This window comes from Protopterus annectens, chromosome 9.part0 (assembly GCF_019279795.1).
Source record: "Protopterus annectens isolate FY-2018-M chromosome 9.part0, PAN1.0, whole genome shotgun sequence".
Classification (NCBI taxonomy): domain Eukaryota; kingdom Metazoa; phylum Chordata; order Ceratodontiformes; family Protopteridae; genus Protopterus; species Protopterus annectens.
In genome coordinates, this window is record NC_056743.1 from 1,548,736,489 (window position 1) to 1,548,751,488 (window position 15,000).

A 15,000-nucleotide genomic window follows, 5' to 3' on the forward strand; every position below is an offset into this window, starting at 1 on the left:
TAGCCGAAAGGTGTGGTATGAATTATAGCCTGGTAATGCAGGGGTGCTCTCTGAAGCTTTGAACCAGGTCTTTGTCACTGCACAGATGCCAATGATCTCCATTTTAAGGAGTGCCTCGAGTGAGTGTATTTTGAGGTTTAGACCTCTAGCATTGAGTAGCATTACCCTCAGATTTTGCTTGCTTGTACCTGTTACGGTGGTGAATTTGTCATTTGAACCTTGCCTAAAAAGGCACTATAGGGGTGGCAAGGGCCTTTGCCAGTATCTGGAATCCCAAGGGCAACAGTTGCAGGCCGTCTCTGGCAAAGCAGCATGGTCTGACAATCATATCATCCCAGGCAGACAGATTCATAGGTTCATAGGTTCATAGGTTGGTACTAGGCTATCAGCCCTAGGGCCTATACAAGCCTAGCCATAACAATTCCCTGGCTAATTCTTCCCACATTATTTACTTTCCTGGACCCCTGTCTAGCAGGGTGACTGACGTGATCCCTGGGGTGAATTTCCTTTCTCCCATCCAATCATCAAGGTTCCTCTTGAACAGGTCCAAAGAGGCACTCTGCTTGACATGTATGGGCAATCTATTCCAGAGTCTGGGGAGTCTCTGGGTCAGGAACCTATCCCTACAGCATGTTTTGTTTATTGTGATGACAAGGTTTAGATCCCTGGAGCGTGTAGCTCTGAGGGATTGGGATTTCTTTAAGTGTAGCATGCCCAACAGCTCTGGGTTTGACATGGCCTTGTATGTTAAGCAGAGATCGCCTCTGAGTAGACGATATGCGACAAAGTATAGCTGGAGTTTTTTAAGGCGGTCAGCGTAGGGCATCTGCTTTAGGACTGTGATTCTTTTAGTGAGGTATTTCTGAGGCCTTTCCAGTTGTTGCAGATGTCTTGAGAGGTACATACCAAATGGGGCGTTGTATTCTATAATGGGTCTAATGAGGGATGAGTACAGTGGGACAATGACCTCCTTTTTCTGGATGAAAAGCCCTTCGTGATGAGGTGTGCCACATAGAAGGATTTCCTGACTGTTGTGGCGATGTGGTTATCGAAGGTGAGACCACTGTCCACCTGTGTCCCTAAGTCTCTTATCACACTTTCTGTGTTTAGTGTACTGCCACCTATATGGTAATTCATGGATACATGTTTTTTCCCAAAGGGGATAACAATACATTTCTTGGCATTGAGCTTGAGCCCATGGCTCTGGCACCAAGCATTTGTTTCTGTAAGGCCCTTTTGTAGAGTATCCACATCATTTGGGGATTCAATAATGGCTCCTAGTTTGCAGTCATCTGCAAACTTTGTTAGCCAGAGTCCCTTAGTGTTGACCTGTACTTCAGAGAAGTAGATGCAAAACAAGAGCGGCCCCAGGACTGAACCCTGAGGTACTCCACTTGTCACTTGTCTGGAGCTGGATTTGGTGTCGGCTACTTTAACAGTGTGGGTTCTATCAGTAAGCCATTTAGCAACCCATTGGGTGACATAGGGATTAATGCCCAACTTAGTAAGTTTATCTATGATTCCAGAGTGGGGGATGGTGTCAAAGGCCTTGGCAAGGTCTAGATAGGCTGTGTGGACCACCTTACCCTTGTCCATGGCTCTGGAGACTGATTCAAAGAAGTCAATCAGGTTCAGGAGACAAGATTGGCCCTTCACAAACCCAAACTGGGTGGGGTCCATGCATGAATCGTGCTATCCCAAATAGAACCAAAATGCTCTCATCCAAAAAAAGGAAGCCAATCTGGTGGTCCCCTGCCATAAACTTTACAACAGATACTGGATTCCCTTATAATAACACCAGAAGCTTAGCCAACTGTTAAAGTCAATCATTTTGTCGTTGCACTGTAGCATCATTCTGGGTGATGGCAGGATGCTACTCAGGGCTAGGGTCATACATGCCTGGGCTACAAGATCGGAGAGCTCCTCCATGTCTCTTTTCATGTAGTCCAGGGAGGTACGTCTCAGGTCATTCACACCAACATGGACAATGACAGAGTCATATTTGTACTTTTTGTGGAGTGACCTGAGTGCATATGTTATGTGCAGCTGACAGTAACTTTTTCCTTGTTTAGGCTGGTGAGTGGAACATCAGTGTGCTTGACTACAGAGTCACCTATGACTAGAGTGTTGGGTACGTTATGCCTTATGGGCTGTAGTTGAGTGGCACACTGAGTATGTGGGCTATGTGTCATTTGGGTTGTGTTGGGGAGTGAAGGTTGCTTGCATTTCTGCTTTGGAGGTCTTGGTTGTTTGGGCAGATTTTTACTGAGAGCCTCTGCAAATGTAGGTGTGTGTTTTGTGCTTCTGTGTGTGTGTTTTGGTGGTGTAGGTTTTGAGGGACTATGTGATGAGTGTGGTGCGGTGCAAGTGTTTACCTTCTCCTCTTGACTGTCTAGTCCAGTCTTCGGTGAAGAGTGCTTTGCTTCCAGTTTGGCTATATAAGTACATCTCTCACAGGTCATAGTGTTGGGTGGTAGAAGGAGAGGGTTGTCTGTGTACATGAGGCAATTGCTGCATTGTCCCAAGATGCCCAGATTCATCAGGTAGACAGGAGAAAACACCGGGAGCTGACCTTTAGACATGTCTGAATAGGTGCTTATTTATTAAGTACTTAAAACTGTTTTCCTCTAGACAGGTGAGGAAAGTTGAGTGATGTAGTAATTTGTAACTTGTTTAGTGCTTACAATGAGTTCTGAACAAGTGCTGAGCTCAAAGAAACAGATTTGAGTGCTAAAACTAAAAAGCTGGCTAGTTGCAAGGGAAACTTTGAAGAACAGACTTTATGGCGCCAGGAATAGTTTAACCCTAGTTAAGTGTGTGTGTGTGTGGGGGGGGGGGGGGCTCAGGAGGTCACAAACAGTCCTGCACACAGCAAATCTGTATCTGGACAAGACCTGCGACAGGAAAGGGGGGGAAGCAAGTTTAGAATTTTTTTTTCAGTAAAAGTGGAAATGGAGAAAGTTGGAACAGAAGTTAATTCACCGTTAAGAATCTGAGTGGGTTGGCCTTCACAAATGTTCTCTATTAGATTGAATGAACTAATGACACTAGACTGGGAGAAGTGTCACAGATCAAATATACAGTATGGGCGGGCAACTGCAAAGCCACCAAGTATAAGAACACCACAACACTAGGGAGAGTGAGTGAGAAAAATTACAGTTCCTAGCTGTAGCCACTAAATGAAAGTTTTAAACAGATCAAGGAGCAAGCAGACTCTAGAGAATGCTTTTAACTGTAAACAGACAATTATAGTAATGCACACTATTACAGTTCCTAGCTGTAGAACACAGAAACCTCAAAAAATCAAAAATGCACAGAAAAGCTTGGATAGAGCACTCACAAACAGAAAATACAACTCTCAGTATGAAAAAGCAGTTTACAGTTAAGTAATTCAGTAAACATGCAATTAGAGTAATGAAACAGTATCTAGCAATGAAAAATACAGTTAAAACAGTATAAAACAGTACATAAATGCAGTGAAACAATAAAAAAAGCTTTATAACAGTGCAAAATGTAGTAGATCGACTGTATAGCACAATTATAAGCGTTTCAGAAGTGCAGTTCAGTGAAATAAGTGTAAGAAATAACTTATCCTGCTCTTGGAATCTTAAGGAATTTCCACTTAGTTTCAGTAATGCAATACAATCCACAGCCTGAGCAATTTATTTTACATTTGTTTACCGGGAAAATCCAACTGGATATATGTCCATTTTCAGCAGAGGCCCTTGGGGAAAAGCTCCAGAAAGCGGAGTACAAATACATTAGGAGCAATAGAAACATTTTGAGATAAGTATAATATACAGTTTTTAGTAGGGTTACAAACTTAGATAAAACATAGTAGACAACATCAAAATCATGCGGCTTCAGTTTCAGACAATAATACACACAGTTATGGGCTAAGTCCCTTCAAGAATTCATACACTTATTAGAGTATATGATTGAAATGCTTTGGGAGAGTTTGCAGGAACAGCGGGTGGTGATTAGTCGGGGTTTAAGCAGGGACATTGCCAATACTGTTGGAAGTGTAGTTTGAGGCTTTTTTTGAACTGGGTTAAGGAGGACTGGTGAGTAAGTTTGGCCGGTAGAATATTCCAAGTTTTGCCTACTGAGTTGGGGAATAGAGAGTCCCCAGCCACAGTTACGCTCTTAGTTGTTTGTATCAGCAGTTTGTCAGCAGAGCGTAGTGACCTCAGGTTGCTGTATGGTTTGATGATCTTATTTAGTGTTTTTTCAGGTTGATATAGTATTTTGTGACATACAGCATAATAACATAAAGCCAAATCGACATTTTCCATTAATTCAGTTTATATATATGTATGTCCAGTGTTCAAACTATCAAATGTTTGACCACACAAGCATAAAAAAAAAACAGAAAAAGTAATCACATTGAAAAAATAAACAAACAAAAAAAATACTTTATAAATACTTAATGTTTTGCACAAGGAGGAGCAGCTCCCCCCATGTACAGAGATCTCACACAAACAATGACTGGTAAAATCTGACAACAGCATTTTCAAACTACTTTACCAGTTTTTTATACACACAAGCACACACACACACACACACACACACACACACACACACACACACACACACACACATACATAAATGTGTGTGTGTGTGTGTGTGTGTGTGTGTGTGTGTGTGTGTGTGTGTGTGTGTAGCATAGGAATTACAAGGCAATTAAGTCAATTAACCATTTATGCCTCACTCAGTACTTACCCTCAGACCAAGCACCTTCTCTCGTGGAAGGCCAGCCCTGTCAAGCCAGACCTGAATTTGTGAATACCTGTGCAATTATCCAGTTCCTATTTGAAGGAATATAAAGTATCACACTGCTTAATATGCAGTGGGAATCTATTTTAGAGGTAGGGAAGATCCTGTGTAATGAACCTGTCTACCCAGTTTTATTTTTTTTTCTTTTGCTGAAGATTTAGATCCCTGGTTCTAGTATTTCATGGAGATATAGTAGGTCCTGGACTGTTGGCTCTAACCATATTAACCATATGTACCATGGTATAACTATATTAACAATAATGCATTGACTTAACTCATAAAGTCTGTGTACAGATACATACATAGAAGTAATGCAATAAGGTGGCATCTTCAAGCTGACAAAGTGTGCTAAGCAAACACAGTGAAATGGCCAGCATGGAATGTACAGGGTTGGAAGTATAGAGGAATGTTTGCCAAAAATTAAGAAAAATATAACATTTTCCATATTTATATTAATAATTCATAAATGTAGTTTGATACTGTCATGTTACGGCTAGTATATGGAAGTAATTGGTATTAGTAAAAACTAACATTAAAGCGTGGCATTCAGTATGAAGACATTCTGGGATATAAATATTGGCTTGGTAATGCAGTTATGAACATTATTAATATTTTCATATCTGCATTAATATTGTCAAATATGTGTGACCTACAGGTGAACAAATGGTGTCATCTCATATACAACATTAAAGCAGTGATACTTCCTGTCTAACATTTAAGATTTTACATATTAATATTGTTTTTGTGAAATGTTATGAAAATATTGTATGTGTAATTTTCTTAGACTGCTGAATGGCACAAAATAGCAGTATGCTGCCTGCTCTTGCCAAACATCATTGGAAAACTCTCAAATGGAATAATAATTCTCCCACTGATACATTAGGTTTATATTGTATGTTTACAGAGATATATCCCTTTGTCTGACCATAACATAGAGGATTAGGGGCAGGTCACTAATCTTAACTGACTTATTATGTGTTCAAGACATACTTTGCTTGAGAGGTGAATCTTGGCATCCATGTTGAGAATACATAATAATAGGTTATGATCGGCAACCCAATCCTAATTGTTTGTAGTACAAGGAACTTTATCTGCTCCATGTACTACTAGTTACTTTACAAAAGAAAAAAAGCAATACTAAGTGCTTTGCCAGCTTACAAAGCCATAAAGCACTTAGCGAGCACTGTCAGAAAGGCAGGTAACATAGTCCCTAATGATTACACTCACATTCCACGATGTTTACACTCATCTTCCATGCCTCTCAACTGTCCAGATTTTTGCCTCAGGTTTGGTCTGTTCCTCATAAATTCTGTGGCTTTCAGACAAATTATTAAGGACTGAATTAATGAAATATTGACATACATTTAAGTTTCAGGCTTTGTATTATAGGTTCATAGGTGTATACTAGGCTAATGTCTACTACGGCCCTTATAGGCATAGCCATGTAATTCAAATGTTACCCACTAATTTGGTTTATATAGGGGGCAATTTACTGACTGCTTCTGTCCATCAGTGGCATAAGTGGCAGAGTAAGGGTGAATTTCCAATTACCCATCAGCTGGTCAAAGTTGCAGAAAATGCAAGTGAACACACATCCTGTTACTCTAGTAACTTTCTAAGCTTATAACAAGAAGTCAGAGACATATTATGAGAACAGACAGCAGGCAGAAACAAATCTTTTGTTCTGCTGCTGTCATTTGCTTGTCAGTACTGGCAGATTTTACTGCCTAGGCTGAGACCTGATCTTAACAACTTAACTGATTTGTCTTTTTCCAAATATAAGTGTGTAATCACCTCTCTCTGTGCATTACATTAGTGTAATGTTTGTTAAATAAAATATTCTCTTTCACACATCTAAGGAAAAAATGTCCACATTACCTAAACATTAAACTGAACTCAAACAAAAAATATTTATGAACCTAAAACAATCCACAGTAAAATGTATTGAGTATCATCATCACAAACCTAACGAGACTTTATCAGAAAAAAAATAAAAGTTCTTAGTTCTCCTTTGAAACTGATTATATGGCTTAAAAAGACTTATTAATACAGCAATTGAAATAAAAATAAAATCAAAATCACATATTAAAAGGAAAATATAGCAAAAGACATGTAAGTTCAAAAACAAAAATCAGTTTTATGAAGCATGCCATCTAAGTACACTTTAATAGATAACATTGCATTTAAACTGTGTGGGTAATAAACACTAACCCTGATATGGGAAACTAACTTATGTTGCTCCAATAAAATATTGTAGTCTCCTCCTCTACTATCCATTCACACACATGCAAGGAGAGAAACATAACATTTTTATAAACATCACAGTTAATGGAATGCATCTTTGAAGCATTTGCAGAATTTCTAGACCTGACTGCATTTAATTGCTCCTATGATCCTATGAACAGCATTTGGGAAGGCTAGCATGAGTTTAGTTTCAACAGAGGTGAGTATTAGGACCTATCTCTTGAAGTCAGTATGCTTGAGCTTCCAGTTGAGAATGTTTGAGCGATTACCTCTCCTTTTTAAAGGCAAGACAAATCCAATGACAGTAGAAGTCGCTAGGAAGTCCAGAAGAGTCTGGACCATGTTCTTGTGGATGTATTCATAGCAAAGAGAAAGACCATTCAAGGCTGGGCAATCAGCTCCAATTGGGATTCTTACGTTTTACCAGAGAGAGTTCTAGTAGTGGAGAAACCAATGGTTTCTTGTGTTGGGTTAGAGACACTTTAGTAATCTGTTGCTGCTTTACAACTGACTTGGAGAGAAACTTTTAAAAGCTTTGTGTAAGAATAACGTAGACTATGTTCCAGAACCCATGGTGATAGGTTCAAGTATGGTGATAGACTGTATAGTGCTAAAGACTGCTTGCTTTATTTATGGGTATATTTATGAGGGTAGACACCAGACAGATTATTGAGCTATATGACTGTGAGTAACACACAACTTTTTGTATCTGGCTTAAGTTGCCGTACAGCAAATGGAATGAAGTTTTGGTTAAAGTACAAGTTTATCTTTGTATTTCCAGATTTCACTCCTTGTTCTGCTTGCAAAGGTTAACCTGGCTTTCATGGTCTGCTAAAAAAAATACCTACTTCAAAAGAAACTAGGTGTGCTCATTGACCAAAATAACACAGTATCTGCAATAGATGCACATATTGCATACTCATTTTTTTTCAGATGTGGTATTTTATATTTCATGCTGATTTCACTGATAGTTTTTTATTGGATGGAAGGAAATGGTTGATTCCTTTAAAGATTTAATAACATGCTTCAACAGTTACACTGACCATGGAATTTACGATTTCATGAGATGAGACTTGAGAGATGAAAGCACTCAACAAATATTAATGTCTGGTAATTTTGGTCAGCAGAGTTTTTTTGAGTTCAGCATCTCAAGACAGACATTTGATATTTACCCCAGTGCACATCTTAAAGTCTTAAAATAACTTGTATTTTATGCTTTTTTATACCTCACATCATTTAAGAAATTTTACAAATCATATGAGGTGTGTTTTCAATACAAGGTTTTAGAGGAAAGCTATCACGAATTAAGTGGATTTCTAGCTTAGAAGTGATTAAGTAGCATCCTATTGCTAGGACAGAAAAAAATAATTAATACAAGAGTTGCTATTTTATTATTTTGAATAATGAGTGTTTTGTTAATTAAGACTATTATGACAATGTATTTGTTGGTTTTCATGCTGGCATAAATGTTTAAGAAAGACTGAATACGTTTAACGTGATAATAACAGGTATCATGTGACTTATTCATTTACTTCCTTTAAGTACTACAATGAAAACGAAGCCGCTGCCTCCGGTGTGGAGTCTGCATGTTCTTCCCGCGGTCGAGTGGCCTCTGAAAGACATGTGTGAATGGGTGTGCCTTCTCTGAAGGTTGGGCGTCGGGCTGGCAACTCGGCACCATAAAAAATCTACTGCCAATCATTGGCGACCCCTAACCGGGAAAAGACAAACAAAAGTACTACAATGAAGACAAGTACCCTAGTCTTTTGCACTGTAAATAATATGTACACTAACTTGTTTACTGTAAATTTCACAGTATAAATAATCTTTTTCCTCCTCAGCACCAACACATTATTCAGCTACAAGATTTAAATTAATTCTATGTGTATATACCACAACCATACAAAATGGGGTCAAGAGTTTTTCCCATATCAAAAACTCATTGTTAAATATTGTATTATTTCATATAAATGAATGGATGTGATTGACAACCCTAACTTAAGAATTCAGAAATTCTCTCTACATTACAATTCCACATATCTGCCTTTTACATCCTGCTGCATTATTCCTATGTATAAAAAGGAAAGCTTGAATTTCTGATATGAAGGATGTACTTATTTCAAATATTTACATAATGCATTCATATCTCTTCTGTTTTGACTTCTGATATATGTTCAGCTATGCTAGACCTTAAAGTACATGAGTTTCCTACTGGGCAGGAAAGGATGGGAAAGAGCATTTAGGTCAGCTCGCCCATCCTGGGAGAAGAGAGGCAGAATTGGCTTACTGCAACAACAGCATTAACAGTCTCACAGGCCAATGGGTTGCACATGAGCAGATGTATCCCTACACCTCCCAAAGGCATCCAGAGAGAGAAAGGCTTATAGAACTTGTAAGGCTGGTGTAGGGCTGGTGAGGTTAGAACATATGTGCTAGAAGCATTATGATAGTATACCAGCATCCTCAATCTCCTGACTGGCCCCAATCATGGGTCAGAGAGAGCCTTGGAGAGAATATGGCAGATCTGCTAGACCAAGTGAATGAGAAGGGTAACTGGTAGCAAATGATGGTCAACAGCAGGAAGCTAACAAAAAAAAAAGTAAATGTCCACGGTATCCAAGTGACTAGGAAATTACCATCTAATAACTGCACCAGCACTATCTGAGCTGTCTAAGGGGTTAATGATGTTCAGTATTGCCAAAAATGCCAGAAAGTTAACACTGCTGCTTGATGACATCAGAAACAGCAGTGTCTGGCATATCTTCTAACCAGACAAATGATTGCACCTGAGAGTTCCTCATGAAGAGACGTGTTGGAAGGTCCTAATTCATGGCACCAGGAATCAACTGTAACATCATTACAAGGACTGAAGCAATAAAAGTAAATTGTAGCCTAGCCCTACTGGGGTGAGTCTACTTCCAAATCAGTCTTTTAGACCTCATTACTGCTGATGTCATTATTGATTAGCAAGGTCTTGAGCCCATGCTAGACACACCGCCTAACAGATGACAAAGAACTCAGAAGGGGAATGCCCCTGACTCTTAACCTTGAAGGGTGCACTTCAGGACACTGGTAATACCCTTCCTCAAAGGTGATCAGTTGAAACTTGAGGCTGACCAGTTTGATCCTAATGAATGGCTTCTTGAGCCAGCAAGTTAGTATTTGGGGGATTTTCATGTCTACATTTCTAGGGTTTCCCCTCCAGACCTAGCAGGATACATCATCCCACATTGAAGGGAGTCAGTTAATTCATCCTGAATTAGTGTTCATGGCTCTGGACCTAGACGTTAAGCAGATATTTGATGTCAGGTGGGATTGTACCCTAATGGAATATGGCCTGAAGCCTGCAGAAGTCCTAGTGTGGGTTTCTCAACTGTGCACATCTTCTTTGGTTTGCATTTGCCAATGCACATCATCTGGTACCAAACCAACACTTATCATTCACATTTTTGTCCTTTCATGAGTATTTGTGAGAGCCCATGTCTGTACCTAATAGCATTTATGCAAGTCCTCCCTCTCAAGCCAATATAAAATGTCTGAAGACCAAGACAACACTATTTCTGAGATGACAATGATCCCTTTCCAGCTCCAACCCTGGATGACTCTTCCTTCGGGAAGACCTTGAGTCTCATGAGATTTAGCAAGAACTGGTCTCACACTATTTCCGATCCTCTCATAAATTCTTAGCTGTGTATCTGGGGAAGAAATCTGAGGAGTTATGAACCCCCCCCCCCATATTTTAGTTATCAATGATGTTTTTGGCAACATTAAGGCAACATTTTATGTGAAACTGCTCTTATGGTCTTAAAAGATGGATGTCCTTTACAAGTCCTATATCAAGCATCTTTGAAATGACTCGTATATGATCTCCTTTGAGTATAACAGGTCACAGAGACCACAGCATTCTGCTACCTACCTGCCAGACAAAGAACCTAAAATAATTCACTCCTTTGTCACAGTGAGGAACAAATTTCTCAACTAGTCATCTTATTGTCCAAGTTCAAGTGGTCCTGGGATAACATGACCAGATGAACCTTGAACAAAACTCAGATATTTTGGCTTCTAAGGAAGTGCTGATATAGCCTGATGCACTTTTGACTGTGATGACCCTATTGCCAGGGCCATACGCTTAGGCATTTGCTTGCTCAGGATGACATGACTGAAGTTGCCGTCTCTCAAGCAGCTGATCGAGAGCAATTCCCTAGGTACCCATTTTAAAGGAAAAGTGCTCTTGTGTCACACCTCGCATTTTCTTCTCAAAGACTTCTTAAGGAGGAACCAAAGCTATATTACTGAAGAGGACTTTTATGACTATACTGCATCATCATCCTGTTCCTCTTCCAGAGCTAGTGAACTACAAGAAAATTAAATGTCACAAAGTCTTGCTGCTCCAGTTTTGCTTAATTCTTCCAAGAGGATTACTCTGTGGATCCCACTGCATCAGTCCTGACTCTTGTCTGGCAGACCCCATGGCGGTTTCCTGTAATTTGCACAGCACAGATAACCATTGACAAGAATCAATGAGATCTAGGCATGCAACATTTTGGACTTCTGAAGAGATTGATTTTCTCTTAATGGATTTTTTAAGATCTTTTATAACTACTTATAATATGGACTCAAAAGTTCTGAAGATGATTTTCCAAAAAAATTGGGACATTCTCATGGAGGTTGTAGACATCAGGGTTAGTGTAGGAGACAGACCTTGTATAACATATAGAAAAGGTATGAACCTAGGAGACTTGTTAAAGAATAAACATCAGCCAGTTAAACATCAACACTCAGGCACCTTTAAATGTGGTTCTTGCCACTGGTGTCACAAAGTGAAGATGGTTAATTCTTTTGAAATCAACGCTGTAAGTCATACAATCAATGGCAAATATAATTGCTCTTCCAAAGCACTCATATACCTGGCTGAGTGTAACCTATGTCCTGTGTTTTACACAGGTAAAACAGAGAGGAAATTCAGCCAGAGGATTTACGAGCATATGTATGCCATTAGGAAGAACAACTCTAATAATGCCTTGGCCAGGCACATTAGCCCAAACATCGACCATGATTTATCTTTCATGGCCATTGATCATGTTGACATGGATGATAGGAGACCATGGGGCCTCTATTTAGAATTAAAAGAACTGAGGTGGCAGATTTTACTAAGAGCGCATAAGTGGCCAGGCATTAATGAGATCACCTCTATCACGCCTGTGTTAAAACTCAAGGCTTTAGAAAGAAATAAATTTGTAGATAAGTGACCACCGATTAGTTATTAATGAAAGTTCATATCACTATTGAGCATATGAGTATGTATACATAAGCATATTTTAAATCAACAAATAACTCATAGTTTTTTCCTGGGGAGAGAAAGGTTAAATTTGTAGTGATGATGTCATGATTTTTCACTTAATGTCTTATCCAATAATGTAAAAGTATGCATTGTTTAAACCTTGCATGTTTTTTACTCATTTGTCTGACGAAGTTTATATTTTAATAAACGAAAGCGTTCACGTGGATTTTTACAATTAAAGTTTTTTAAATTTCAAACTCAAGATTTTGATTTGCTTTTTGTGTGGTTTTGGAGGTACCCATCCCTACCTATTTACTCTTCAGAAGTTTGATTTGTTTGTTCATTTGGTATTTTGGACTTCTAAGGCCCTTTTCAAAAAGGAGGCCACCTAAAATACCAGTCTATCTCATTGACACTCTTGGGATATGCCCAAATTTTATTACTGAATGAGGCAGTAGAGAGGCTGCCCTATATATGGAAAAGTGTGAGGGTTTGACTCCCACCTCTTCCTTGTCACAAAGAAGGCTGACTATTTCCATCCCATGCTGGACCTCAGTGACTTCAACAATTGTATCCAATATATGCGATCCTGGACGGTAACTCTTTAAAGGGTCATAATTGTACTGCAGCATCGTGCCTTGAATACTCTACTGGATATGAAAGATTTCTTTTGACATATCATTATTGGAGTTTTGCACGAGCAACAGTTTCCATACATACTTTTTCCATTTGTGATTACTTTAGCAATCATTTAGTGACCAAGGTATTACCAGTGCTCAAATACCTTGACGTCTGGCTTCTATTCGTCATTTCAAAGACTTACTGGAAGGATCCCTGCATGGACTGATATCCTAGTTGCAGTCAATATTGCTGACTACAGCATGGGGCAAGGTGTATCTGATTGTGTCATAGAGACCAGTTTTCATAGGAGTAGCATTGGAGGCTCACCAGTACTGGCTATTTTTGCCTTGACAGAGATTCCAAAAGTTCATGGCTTTCTCCTCTTGTGTGAAAAGGCAACACATTGTCTATTCCTGAATTATGCTGCCACTTCTGGGCTTGGTGATAGCTTTGATTTTCATGACACAATTTTCATGCCTGTTGTGCAACTGTTACAAAAAATTGTGGGGTGTTTGAGTTTGTCAGAGTTACCAAACACCTGTGGATCTTCTTCTGGCATCATATGCTTATCACCAGAGCCTGGAATGATGGATTAGTCATTCCAAACTTTTGGTAGGGGTAGGTCCTATCTTCATATACTAAATTAATTGTAGGTTTTGATGATGGATGGTTTGCAGGCACAGAGCAGAGTCTATTACAGCTCTGACATAATTCAAGATGTGTGCTTTCCTCCATACAAGGAACCGCCAATCAACCAGGTGCACTTATGGGTAGATCTCCTTGACCTAATGGTCTTGGAGGGTGAGATACTTTCAGACATTCTCCTCATCTGGCCCAAAAGACAGTCCATAAAATATTTTTTTAAACAAACAAGGGGGCATGTAGATGTAACTCAGTGCAGTGAGACAATGCATATCTGATAGTGGGCAACAGACATCATTCTCAAAGCAACTCACATTCCAGGAAGAGCAAGATGGTGGCTTCTCTCAGCTATTCTTTCTATAAGTCTCCAGGAGCTGTAAACTGAGAGACTGCAGGAGGTCTGGGTTTTGGTTATCCAGAGAGCAAACTCTCTAACACTGAGAAGAAAGTGGTGCAGCAAGGTGCCAAATCTTTATTGTTAATTCTTGATTTGCAGGGATGTGCCTGCAAGTTGTTGTGGCAGAACTGGTAGACACAGCTGTGCAGTCAGCGAAAGATATCATAGTAATATTGACAATGAGCACAAGTCATCTCTAACTTTGAACGCTTGCAAACGTATTACTAAGCAATGGATGATGCAAAGTATGATACCAGCTACAGGATGTAAAAACATGTTATTAATATAGTTTGAATGCAAGATAAATGATCTGAAGAAAAGTCAGATGACTGAGATATGAGGCAATGGGATGAGTTTGAATTGTTATGGGATGAGTTATAACATCAATGTTATTCCATTGTTATGGCTGCTGCTAACTGTCTTGGACATAACCAGTTAGTGTAACCTACAACTGAAAGTCACACACAATGACATAGAATACATCTATCACTACCAGACTCATCAAATCATAACTCTAAAACCCAAATGATCACAGCTTCAAAAATTAATTAGAGAACAATAAAACAGTCCACTATTTTCATATAGAAAAAGACCAACATATATTACAGTCAGTGAACTCTACATACACCCTTAAATAAATAAATTTGACTATAAAATCACTGCAGGGTAGAAAAAAGTAATTTTCTGACCTCAGTAATCTTTCCATTTTGGGGGATCAGGAATATAAACATTGCTGATTGTGGATTTTTTTGATCATCCAGATGTTATACTAACATGTACTAGAACCAGAATTCATTGGTCACTGGTTAACTAATTAATAACATTCCTTTATTCAAAGTTTTGGGATTTCCTATTACATAAATTAGAAATATGAAACTCTAGGGTATACCTGTCTGATAAATTTCAGAATGTTTATATTAAGGTAGCTTGACTCAATATTCTCTAATAGCATAAATGTAGGTTTAACTTGAGTTGTGATTAACTGATAAATGTTTTTATGTAACTTGGTAATTTGCCCTGAGGTTGTATGACATCAGAG

At 38.9% G+C, this 15,000-nt stretch overlaps 1 protein-coding gene across 1 annotated transcript in view; it reads right to left on the reverse strand.

Annotated features, from left to right (window-relative positions):
• The window catches only part of LCP2 (lymphocyte cytosolic protein 2), a 1,995,233-nt gene that overhangs the window by 193,230 nt on the left and 1,787,003 nt on the right, over nt 1-15,000 (reverse strand). The window lies entirely within an intron of this gene.